Raw genomic sequence first — 12,632 nt, 5'->3', positions numbered from 1 at the left:
GGTGGATTGTTTTCTACAGTTTTGCCCTGAAGCTTAGTCAATATAACAGTTGTTGGATGCCCAAGTGGCTTGTTTCTGGGGTAAAACTTCATTATCTTCAGTGTTTGTTTTCCAGACTTCTGACTGTTTTTTCCCCATCTCCCAGTGCATTAGCTCCCTGAGGAGAGGACAGGTTATTTTCTAAGAAGGAGTGGTGAAACGTGTATCCATCAGCTTCTTGTTGACACTAGCTGACATTGCCATGGAACTGTTATTTGTGTTTCTGTGTGCAGCAGGATGTTTTCCTCCGTGATGTAGCTAATGAAGGTAGGGTTTCAGCCTGGGAATCGTTGTTTCACTGTGGTGGGTTTGACTTTCACCATGTAGTGTGTTTCACCTTTGTGAAACTAAGAACTGCTACAAATATTCTTACTGAATCTCAGGACCGGGACTACTTTTCCTCACAGTTGTAGGTCTTCTTTAAAATACTCTAGGCCCTATGTTTTCAGTATCCTTAGCTGCAAAGGTATATTTGTCTGCCTTGATTTCATTTTCTCTCTTGAACTACTGGGCTTGTCTCTTGGATTTAAAGCCTATAGGCTTTTTTAAAAAATAGAAATTTGGACCTTTTCAAAGCCTATAGAATAAAAGAGATATACTTCTTGCCCAGATCTGGACTTGTATGATTGAATATCGATGATTAGTTCCCCGCAGTCCTACATTATGCTTCTGAATAAGATCAATAATTCAGAACCTAACTAATATAGTTTATAGCTGACATTTGTTACAGCAGTCTTATAAAAGTGTTAAGCCTAGTTTGTTCATGGTGAAGTTCAGAAGTGAGGATATCTGATAGCTTTTCCAAGAGACCGATGTGAAAGAATTCTGCATTTAAACTCTGCTGCAGAGTAGTGCCTCTGTATTGCATAAGACAAAACTGTAGATCAGAAGCAGCCTCTTACCAGTGTGGACGACATGCGAGTCGTTGCTACCTACGGCAGTTACACTTGGGGACATGCCTTTTTTTCCCCCTCTCTAGATTTTTCTGGTAACGGTTACAATGCAACAGCTAAATCAGTAGATGGTGTAAATATTAAAAATACTTTTTGCAGTCGTACAGTGACATTGATATGGGAGACTCGGGACTGTGCTGCCTGTACTGATGGAAATGAAGCTGGAAGTGGAGATGTTCTGCTGCCCTGCTCCTCACCGGGGTGGGGAGTGCCCGCAGACCACTTCCGTAGGCTGAGCCATTCCGTGGGCATTGGAAGAGACTGGGGTCCTCTTCAGCTGCTGTTCAACCAACTGTGAATAACGTGAGCAGTAAAGAAAGGGATGATAGTCTTAAACTGTTAAAAAAGAACAGAGGTATACTGCTTTAGAAGTGTGTATTAAGGGTAATTCTTAGTGTTATGGAACTACTCAGATTTCATGTTTCATACTGTGAGATGCTAGTTTAAATGTGGTTGTAATAAGGGCATGAAGAAATTGGACCTTTTGTTTTTCTGTCTTGGTATTGTAATGGTTCCCATTGTGGGAACAGCTGAACAACACTCGGTTAAATACACAAATAATCTCACTGTTCCTTCAGTAGAGGAAATATTTCTTCTGTAGTTTACATTCTGCTGTGCACATGAATGTGAATGGGTGTCGTGTGTCTTTGTGTGAAGACTTTATTAATAGAAAAATATACTGGTGAGAGTTTTTCTGGTGGCTTTCATCCCCACCACCTCTACATCTCCCCGTTCACTTATTTCTAGAGGTTCCTATGATTGCGACCAGTCTTATTTATTAAAAAAAAACAAAAGAGGGGAGGGGGCAACGTTCACATCTGGGTCTGACTCCTATGAATTTTTTTTGCACTCTTGACTATGCAGACTTCAATTAAACATCACTTTAAAGAATGTGAAAAAGAAAACCCATTAATAAAGACGTTATTTATGAAGTGTCTCAAATTTGTTTTTACATCACCACTTCAAGAGAAATGAATGCAGATTTCTAAGATATTAATAACTAGTACTGACAAAATGGCCCATATTTCACTGCAGTGACCCCATACAGTAGCATCTGTGAGTCGAATAAGATTTATTCTGCTTGGATTTAATTAAACTTTGGTTTTAGTTTGTACTGTTTATCTGAGAGGCATTGCTATATTTCAGTCTTGGTTTAATAAATTCTTTAGCAACAATTATTGGCATTGGAAATGGGAAGGATCTTTGAGTTTTATTTGTCCTCTTGCCAGACCAAGATTATTTCATGAAGCGTGTTATCTAATGCTGTATTCAGTGTTCAGGTACTGTCATATGATGTGCCAAAGATGACCTGTGGCATTCACTGGAATATAATACCTGCATGTGTGGGGGCTTTATTGTATTTTAATAATTGGAATTGATCATCAAATAGAGCATTTGACATCTGCTTATTTATAACTAAAGTCATCTCAGAAAAATGATATTGTTGTTCTCCAGTCCCAGTGAATTCACAGGTCTACTTTAAATAGAATTGTTCTGTCTTGTTCTCTCTTGTTTGTACTGTCAGCATATTTGGTTGTTACCAACCAAAGTCCAATATTTCTATTGACTACAACATGCTCGGAGTTAGTGTAAATAATGTAATCAATAGTTATGGACTTAAAAGCCGTATTTAAAACAGCCTAATCCACTGGCTGTCAGTGGGGACGTGTAATTTATTTGCACTTAGATAAACCACTTTTGCACTAGTATTTCAGTGTGGAACTAAACATTTTCTGTTTTGAAATGTGAGTGCTCTAAATGTTTAAAAGCATAATTTATATAATAAACTGCAGAAGAAAAGCTAAAGAAGAAAGTGGTCTTAAACATGTTCTTAATGTGGTGTTTATTGTTATTATCACATGCCATGCTTGAAATGTAAGTATCAGGAATAGAAAATAAAATTCTGAGTTGGAATTTGAAGAAAAAGAGTTTTAAGCAAGTAGTTCTTCACAAATTACATTAATCATAACCAGGAAGAAGTGTTCTGACCCAGTGCACGTTCTAGTGCTGAGTTTGGGTTTCTTCAGCTGTGTATAATAACCATTCAGCCTCTTCTTTGCTAGGATTTCTGTTCAGGTGTGCATGGAGTCAAATCCTCAACTCAGAAAACAGCATAAAAGGATGATGTTTCCTTTCTTGCAGGTTTAAAATGAGGTAGAAAGATCCGATTTTACAGGCAAATGATATCTGTCTTAGATTTCGGCAGACCTTTAGGATTTGCACTGTTGGTGGGACAGTATCGAGTGGGGATTGCCCCTGAGCTTAGGTGTTTATCACCCTGTTTGCTTGCGTGCCTCTCGTGTTTGACACAGCCCACGGGAAAGCATATTGTGTTCTGTCACAGAGAACTATTCTCCAGTCCTAAGTATGTGCTCTCCTTAGTTAATGTTTTCCAAATCATTTTGCACTTGTCTGCTTCAGAACTAGAATTAGAACATTGTGGTGAGCAGTTATGGTAAAATAATGATAAGAATGTGTCCCTTGCTTTTCTTATGACCCCATTTCTTATGGCAAGTGTGCCGTCTCAGTAAGAAATTTGTCATGTTTTACACCCTTTGATGCATTTTTCATTCCAGGATCTCAAAACTTTCTACATGCTAATGCTGCCTCACCATTCTGGTGATGCAGAGAGCTCTTGTCCTTGTTTAACCTGTGAAGAAAATGAGGTCCAGAGAGATTATGTCATGCTTGGTCACTGAATAGAGAGAGCTCTCAGCCACCACCACCAGCAAGCTGCAATGGAGCAATGCCTTGGCTAGTCCACACACCGTTTGTCCGAGAGAGAAGACAAAACACTTGATTCACGCTTGATCTTAGCAATTTAGCTGTGCTTGAGTGCCCAAATGTAGTCCTGTTAACCATGGGCGTGGTGTGACAAGCTGCTGGTCAGGGAAGGAATCAGGCTGGCGCTTGAACTACTACATCCCAGTGGGGAAGCCAAGCTATTGAGGGGAACCTCATCTTAGCACGCCAAGAGGATCTGAAGCCATTCAGATTTTGTAACGTGGGGGGCTCTGAACAAAGGGAGTCAAAGGCTGGCCCGGGCTGCCCGTGGGGTTGTGTGAGGATCTCTAAAAAAACACTCGACAAAGCTCCACCCTGGCAACTAATGGCTGGGGACAGCTGTGCGATGAAGGAAGGGAAAAATTAGCTGGGTTGGAAGATGTCCTCTGGTCGGTGAGGAAAGAGGGCGAACAATTCTCTGGAGCGGGATTCCTGATGCTGCTCTGCCACAGCTTGTTTGTGGGCTGGTCCCAGGGCTCTATTTGGAAATGCTGGTGCTTATGAAAGGGGAGAAATCAGCGACTGGTGGGAGCTGTGTTTCCAATCAGCCTGTGCATGCTGGTGGTAATGCTGGGGTTTCTCAGGATTATTTCTGAAATCCTTCCGGTATCCTGCAATTCAGCTTAGAGACCATACAGGGTTTTGCAGAGTAACTTCAAATTGCTGATCCCTGGTGGGAGCGTTCCCCAGGGACGGGGCTGGGGGCACTTCCTTCGCGCACATGACTTCTGACCAGAGATACGCAAAACCTGCAAAATTTAGGACCGGATTTTAAGCTCTCTCGTGGGTGTTGGCATCCAGAGCTGGATTCTGAGTTCAGCTGAGATTATTGGTTCCAGCCCAATGCCTGAACGCCATTTTCTCACTGCTTTCCTAGAGCAGGATCTTGGTTTAGGTTCAGCTAAATTGGAACAGTAAAAGGAAGGCTCCTATATGTGCCAAGTAACTCTTCTATTCCTTCCTCTGTGTGTAGTATATAGAGATATAAAATATGTAAATATATGTGTATACATATATATACACACAAGGGATTTAAAATAAATCATTTCAAAATATTGTTACTGAGATGCATTAGCATGAAATTGCAAAGGACTTTTAGTGAAGGCCTGTGCTAAGTAAAAAAAAATAAAAAAAATAAAAAGGAATTTGCAGTAGAGAAAATAAAAGCTTTTACTGGTGAATAAATAATTACAGGAGAAACTGTGGGAGAAGTTCAGACGTGCAGTTATAGCCGGGAAAGCAGCTGGAGTTCTAGGTGCTGCCTGGAGAAACTGTATTTAGGCAGAACAGAAGGAGGCAGAGCTAATAGCACAGTTTGGCTTTTCTCAGAATTTATGCCTTGCTACTGGCATCTGAGATGCTTTTAGAATTGGTGGAAAGGGGTATGGGTGTTTCTACAAAATGAGATGTTTACTTGAGTATTTTTCAGAAAATGTGTCCTATCTGCTGGCTCCCACTCCTGGCTCTCTGTCTGACAGCTGGCTCTCTGCACAGCTCAGACAAACATCCCCAAAAGAAGGTATGTTGATTTGATGTCTGCACCTGAAAATTTGTCTGTAAAGAGAACTTGGTTTTGATTTATAGTTCTTTTATTTTACTCCTCTTCTGGTCCTGCCATCTGCTGTTACCACTTCTGTAATATCTTTTAGTTTCCTAATCTGTAATTTGAATCGCCTCCTAAATTTAAAAAGCAATGTGATTTTATTTTTTTTTTTCCCCAGGCTGCTGTGGGGAGAGTTTTTCTTTGTTAAGAATTTGATATTTAAAGTCCTAGGGAAGAAATCTGTAAAGGGTACCTCTGCCAAAGAATAAATTCTGCTTTTATTTTCATAGCTATTGTTAGACAGAATGCAAGAGAGAAACGGGAAAAGATTTACTCATTTTATTTGCTGGTATTTTGGGAGAAACAAGGGAAAAACAAAAAGCTCCAGTCATCATGGCTGAAGTTCACTGAGGTCCTGCAAGTTTGTTTGACAGCGAGGAATGCGTAACAGATCCGCACGCATGTGACTGCTGGATGAATGCTATTTATGTCTCTGTAAACATGAAATCATGAAATAAGCTCCACAGCAGCGGTGCTGGTGAAATCCTTGTCTGACCCGGCCAGCTATCACTTTGGACTTACGCATCGTGGGGAGTACAAAGTGGACTGGAACTTATTGCAGAACACCGTGCTGCTGGAAGATGTTTACTGAAGGGAAGTAGGTCAAGCAGTAAGGCCCAGAAACCACCCAGCATGTTACTGGATAAGAGGGAAGGCACTGTGAGATCCTATAATAATTTCTTACACACCGTGTGGACAGAACAGCATCTCACAAAAACAGCATCTAAAAAAAATTTAAAAAAAATCACCACGTACATGTTTACTTTTGTATGGCCCAGCTTTGAAACGAACTCTGTAGGACAGATGTGCAGCTGAGACTTCAATCCTTGCTGCAAAATAATAATAAAAAGTGTTTGCATCTCAAGATCGCAAAAGAAGGGGAAAAAAGGTGTGGGAAAAAAAAATCACAGAATCACAGGAGGGTTTGGGTTGGAGCAGACCTCAAAGCCCATCTGGTTCCAACCCCCTGCCCTGGGCACTGCCAGGGCTGGGGCACCCACAGCTTCTCTGGGCAGCCTGTTCAGTGCCTCATGGTAAAGATTTTTTTTCCCTGAAACAGTCTTTTGGTTTAACACTGTCACCCCTCGTCCTGTGGCCAGGCTCCCTGGTGTCACCACGTCTCCTGGGGCCGCAGACCCCTGGCACAGGGCCGGGCCTGGCGTGTGGCTGGGTGCACCCATGGCCTGCAGGGCCAGGCCGGGCCAGGCTGAGCAAGTGCTGGCAGGTGGCAGATCACCAGCGCCAGCCCTTGGAGAGCAAAAACACGGAGGAAAAAGGACCAGAGAGGTCCTGGATTGACTTTGTTCCTGGTTTTCTCACTTCACAGAAGAGGCAATTGAATTCCAGCCTCATTAAAACAAATACCCGTGCAGACAGTGCCTCCAGAAGCATGGATGGTGGCCTTCCCCTACAACAAAATGTCCTGGCACTGTACGTGCCTTCATCTCTTTCCTGTGCAATATAGACTACAGGTCGTGTATTGCAACCCTGCTCCCTTTAGCCTATATTCCTATGTCGCCCTAGGGATTAATCTGCTCCTAGTGCTGCACTTAGGAGGGTTTGTGTGTTTGGGGCTAAGACTGAAAAACAAGGGGAAGGGGCAGCTCCCCCCTCCCCGAACCTTCTGCACCCCAGGAGAGGTCGGCAGCAGAAAGCTGTGCCTGGCAAGGAGGTCTCAGTGTGAGCACACACAAAAAACAGCCCAAAGACACACACAAAGACAGCCCCACAAAGCCCAAACCCCAGACCAATATTCACCTCACTCCCCCACAAAAATGCAGCCATGCCCATTTTACATAGCATGGCAGCTGTCTGTCAGCAGGGAAGGCTTAGTGACTGCTGTGGACATTTTGGCTAGAGCTGACTTTCAAAAGACAGCACGGAGGAGTAGAAAGGCATGAAAAACTGAACTATGTAAAATTTCACATCAACAGACTACTTGCTCTTAGAGAAAAACAGGAATTTAGGCCCTATTTTAAGCTCCTCATGGTGTGCAACCCACTTTTGGAGGTAATTAACTGAAATCATCATAGTCGTAGGGCTTGACATTCTTTTTATCCTTTGCACAGGTTTTCAAGTGATGTTCTTGTGCTTTCCTCTGCTGCAGACGTTGCTGTTGGCGTCATGGGCTGCTCTCTGTGCCTTGTGCAATCCTCCTGCCCTTGAGATGGATCTCAGCCCAGCTGAATAATGGTGAGGGTTTGCTGGCAGTGTGCTGCCCAAGCTTGCAGCAACCCCTCCAAACACCTCTCCTTCTGCCTTCAGTTGGCATTGCGACTGAGAAGATATGAGCCATGATTTATGCCCCATAAGAAACGTGCTGCATGATATATTTAGGGTAAGGTGCTCAGCATTGTTCAGTCTTGACAATGGGGATTTAGAGTAAATAATGCATCCAAACATTCAATTTTGCAAGGCCATTCCATAGTTTCTTTTGTTTTATTGACACTTAGTAGCATAAGTACACAAAGAAAAGTGCAGAGGTCTAGGTGCATAAGAAGAGCAGGATCCAGCCTTTCATTCCCACCTTTAGACTCTAAGGGTTCTGTTCTGCTCATGCAGAACTTGTCCATCCCTCCTCCGCTGCTGCTGGTGCTGCATTTCCCAAGCAGGGGAGAAGCTTCTCAGGCCTCATCCATTGGGGCATCTTTCTGCTAAGCCTAGCTCCCAAAGGGAATTCAGCCTGAACAACTGCCAAATTATTTTGACTTGGATTTCAAAAAGTCAAGAGATGCAGCTATGATCTGTGTAAGAGCTTCAGCAAAGTGGGTAATTCAGGTGGCGTCCTCTTTTCCCCATAAACTCCAGTATATTAGGTATGTCTTAGTAACAAGCAGTGGAGCTTTCTACTCACTGGAAGGCTGGTTTCTGGAAGCTTGATAGTCCCGGGTATTTCAGGACTAGCTTTCAGTTACTTGTCTCACCTTACCAGTTTTTGTATTTGTATTTAAACAGCAGACAGACTGTCAATCAGGTGTGCTTTCTTCCTAAAAGAAGATTACAAAAGTAAACAGAATGATCACTCCAGGTTCACCGTTGGGAAGTGTGAACAAAACCAGGCTTAAACAGGGATGAGTCAATGCAGCAATGAAGTGCCTACTTATTGGTAAATAAAGGCTGGCTGCTGTTGGCTGCTTCGAAGCCTGCGTACCCTCCAGGGGGCTTGGGAACGGGTGATGCAAACTGATGAGTCACATTTTAGAACAATAGTTTCTTCATGCAAAATGACTCAGGATAAAAGAAAAACAGGTTTTTCAATAAGCTGAAGCCTGTGAAATTACAAAAAGGAATAAAATAGTAGGATATCATTAACCCCGTGTTGAAAGTATTAAACATTTTCCTAAAGAGTAATGCAGTGCTTATGGTGGGTGCCTCAGCCCACGGGTCAGACCATGCCTGCTTTCTGTTGGCTTTCTGCCTTCAGAGCTCACATGCAGGTAGCCAGAGCAAAAAGAGCTGAACACCAGTGTGCGTGAGCATCACCGCAATGTATGTAGCAGCACCTCATGTACCATTGGGTTGGGGTATTTTTTTCTGTACCATGCACCCTCTGCTCTGCTGCTTGCCCAGTTTAATGTGCGAGGTTGGCGTGGGGCTGTATGTGCGGCTGTGTCCCCTCTGCAGAAAATACAGCTGGCCTTCTCTCCTTGCCATGGCACTTGTGGATGTCCATACAGAGCAAATGGCCTCTTCCGCGAATCAACAGCACTACAAGGTACTACACTATAAAATAACATGCTCTCTCTATAACAGAAATCCTGTTTCTTCTTGTAAGGGTGGAATATACTCACTCTGCAGTTTATGTGGTCCTACAAATGTCTATTTTAGGTACCCTGTAGAGGTTTATTACAGAAATTACCACCTTTGCATTCTGAATGTAAATATATATACTTTTTAAAGGATTTAATTAAATCAGAAAAATTAGGTAATGGGGAGAATAAGCTGTGGTCTGTTGATAAAAGCACTGTAATCAGATTAATCAAGCAAGCATCCCCAAAAGGTTTATTTCCTTTCTTGTACTACGTGCATTTACTTCCCGATAGCCTCCCTCTATCTCCTTCGTGTAACGCACCTTGATGTGCTGCTCCAAGCTAGGACAAAGCTCGGGTCTTCACTGGCAGAGCTGGCATTTCTCCAGTGTCACTGCCTTTTTTAAGTTAAAAATCTGGCATTTCAGCCCTGTGTGCTCACCTCTCCCTTTTTGGGCTGTTCTCATTGCTTTCCATCCATAGGTGGCAGCAGTCTTTAAAATCTTTAACCTTACAGCATTTGTGGTGGTTTTTTTTTTTTTTTGGATCTCGCTGAGAGAGTTGTGCAACGATTTCCTGAACTTTGGTGCGTGAAGCTGGTGCAAGAGGAACCATTTTCAAGGAACAAAACATCCTTCGCAGCCCGTCACTTAACTGCACCACGAAGGCAAATAGCAGAAAGTCAAACTAGGTGGATGGAAGGGGAGGTGAGCTGCAGCCTCTGGGCTGAATTCCCCTCTAAGTTATTGCACTTCAGCTGCAGAAATGAATCCACGCTTTAACTGCACCAGATATTGTGCTCTGCCTGCCCGTTAGCTGATGGGCGTTGCTGGAGCAATGGTAGTGGTTCTGAAACCACGACGGTGGTGGGATTTTTGACAGAGTGAAGCGATCCTAAGTGAAATCTTGTACACGTGTGAAAATTAAATATTAATGAGAAGGTAGTTACAGTAGCGTGTGTACACACCGTGAACATCATTCCTCTGTGACAGGAGGGGAGGCAGCCAAGGGGGAAGGAGCAACTATGGTGCATGTATAGATGTCCTGGGGTTGTCGGTGATCCCAGAGGAGGGGAGACAACACAGCGTCCAGCCCTGCTGTGGGAAGGAAGCAGAACCATGTCATCAGCCAAAGGATGAAGCTCTGGCCCTGGGAGAGCTGAGCAGCTCCTGGCACAGCCACAGCAGTGGTGCTGGGCAGCGGTTTGTGCTGGGTGCGATGGCAGAGGAGGTGCCGTCCATGGGGAGCACGCTGCTGCCTGCTGTGGGTGCCAGAGGAGCTGGGAGAGGACCCGGTTGGCTCCCTGCATCCTGCGACGGTGAGGGAGGCCTCCAGCTTTCCAGGTGTGCAAGACAAGTGCTCAGCCACACCTTGGGAGCTCCGCTGTGTTCTGGCTGAACAGTAAATGAAGCCAGGTTCCCTTCCTTAGCATTAATTTCTGATTCTGCAGGGAGAAGTATGTGCTGATTTATTGTAGTTAACTTTCTTAATAATGTGCTTAAATACGTATGTTTTATACAGTTTGCTTGCACGAGGTAAAAAGGTAATTTCCCATGATCTGCGGGAAGGGTGCCTGTGGAACTGCTGGGCAGGGGGAACCTGCGCCCGGGCTGGGGTCCCAGTACCTGCAGTGCTCTGAGCGGCTTCATCCCGATAACTCTGACCTCTCCACTTCAACGTTCCCCAGGAGTTGTGCCACGGCAGAGCTCAGAAACGACACACAACCACTTGTTTAGGGCGACGAGCTTGCACTGCAGGCAGAATTACCCGTATTTTGACACCTCTCCGAACCCAGCAGTGCCGAGCGACAGCTTTTGCAGAGGTGCAGCTCCGATCAGCCTGCCCTTGACAGCTGCAGATGACAGGAAGATGAGGGCTTAATTATTATGTAATTAAGTTGATGTTATCATCTTATGTCTGCTTAGTGTCTAACACAAAACGAGCTGGTGATCTCGGTCTTGCTTGCAGCGACCTTTTATCAGGAGGCAGCAGCCGGGGGGACACGGACCGATGCTGGGGACCTGGGGAGGGAAGGGGATGGGAGCGGGGTCCTGCCCCACCGGGCTGGAGGCTTCCGCCACGTTCTGCTGAAATTTGCGATCTGAGATCTGTGTGCTGTGGGCTTTTGCCCTTTCACCACACCGGGAGATTCACAGGGAGCAATTTTCATGTCAGAGGCACCGCAGAGCGCTGCGCGAGCAGCAGTTTGTCACTGCCACGGCACAAAATGCCGCTGGTGTGGGACGCAGCAGCTCTGCCACGCAGAGGCCACCCCCAGGTTCCCAGGGCTGCTCCTGCCTGGCCGGAGGCAGGGAGGTACGGAAGCCTTCAGCTGTCCCAGGTACCCTGCAGGAGGTTCCCAGCACCCATGAGCGCCAGCAAAAAGCACAAAGAATTGCAAAACGTGACTATTCAAACCACTGATGTAACCCCAGCTCCTTGGTAGCGCTCCAAAACCGTACTTCCCTGGAAGCAGAGCGCTGAGCGTGGTCCCTGCCTGTCAGCTTGGCCAGGAGGATGTTCAGGGACCCCACCGCCATGGCTGGGAAGGATGGGGACCACGGCCTCTCACACTCCCCAGGTGCAATTGAATTTCTCAGCCTTAGCTACAGTGAATACAGTTGTGCCTAGAAGGATATAAGGCATAAAATTCCTTTCAGGTAAATGCAGATGCTGGTGCTGGTGGGATGCTCTGCCGTAATGCCTGAAATGCTTCTGCACCCGCCGGTGGGAGCTGCCCAACCAGATGCTCTTTAACCCTCCAGCTTCACCGCCGCTCTGCTTTTTGGTGGCCATTGGTGCCGTTCTGCCTTCTTGTACTGTTTTCCTCTTAGTAAGAGAGGAGTAGGAAGCATTATAACAGGTGTTAGGCTGTGTTTATGTTATAAAGGCATTTCACAGTTCACATCTGCATTAGGAAAGCCTAAGTGGGGTATCACGGGTTATTGTGGTAAATTTACAGTTAAAGCACAGCACTCAGTATGAAACCCTTCTGCTCGGGCTTGGGCTACGACTGCGTTATTCCCAGGCTCCATCTGTGCCTGGTGCCACAGCATGCTGAGTGCCTGCAATTACTTCCAGAAGGAGCTCAGCCTCCTTTGAAAGCGCCCATTTCCTTCTGCCTCGGGCTGGCTGCGGCTTTCATCCAAAGAAAGCTGCTGGTGTGCTTCTGGAGGCGTGTGGCATGGGGACACCAGGGTGAGCAGCCCCCATGGGGCACGGCAGGACCCGACACAGGGCCCAGGGCACCCCAGTGCCCCCGGCTGGGTTGTCCCTGCTGCGGCCCCGTGACAGTGACAGCAGTGGAGTTCCTCGAGCCCCGGTCCATCCGCTGGGTTACACCACGCGAGGACAGGACCTGGCAGTCAGCGGGTGCGTGGATGTGGTGAGCGTGGCACCACCATCACGCCATCGCATTAACCTTAGGTGGTGCTCCAGTGCCAGGGGACTGAAGGGCAGAAAATTGCTTTGGGAAGCTGAGGGAGGGCGATCCCCTCTGAGATG

The sequence above is a fragment of the Cygnus atratus genome, chromosome 14 (assembly GCF_013377495.2).
Source record: "Cygnus atratus isolate AKBS03 ecotype Queensland, Australia chromosome 14, CAtr_DNAZoo_HiC_assembly, whole genome shotgun sequence".
Lineage (NCBI taxonomy): Eukaryota > Metazoa > Chordata > Aves > Anseriformes > Anatidae > Cygnus > Cygnus atratus.
The sequence above is the reverse complement of the archived record's forward strand: the minus strand, read 5'-3'. Positions refer to the sequence as shown.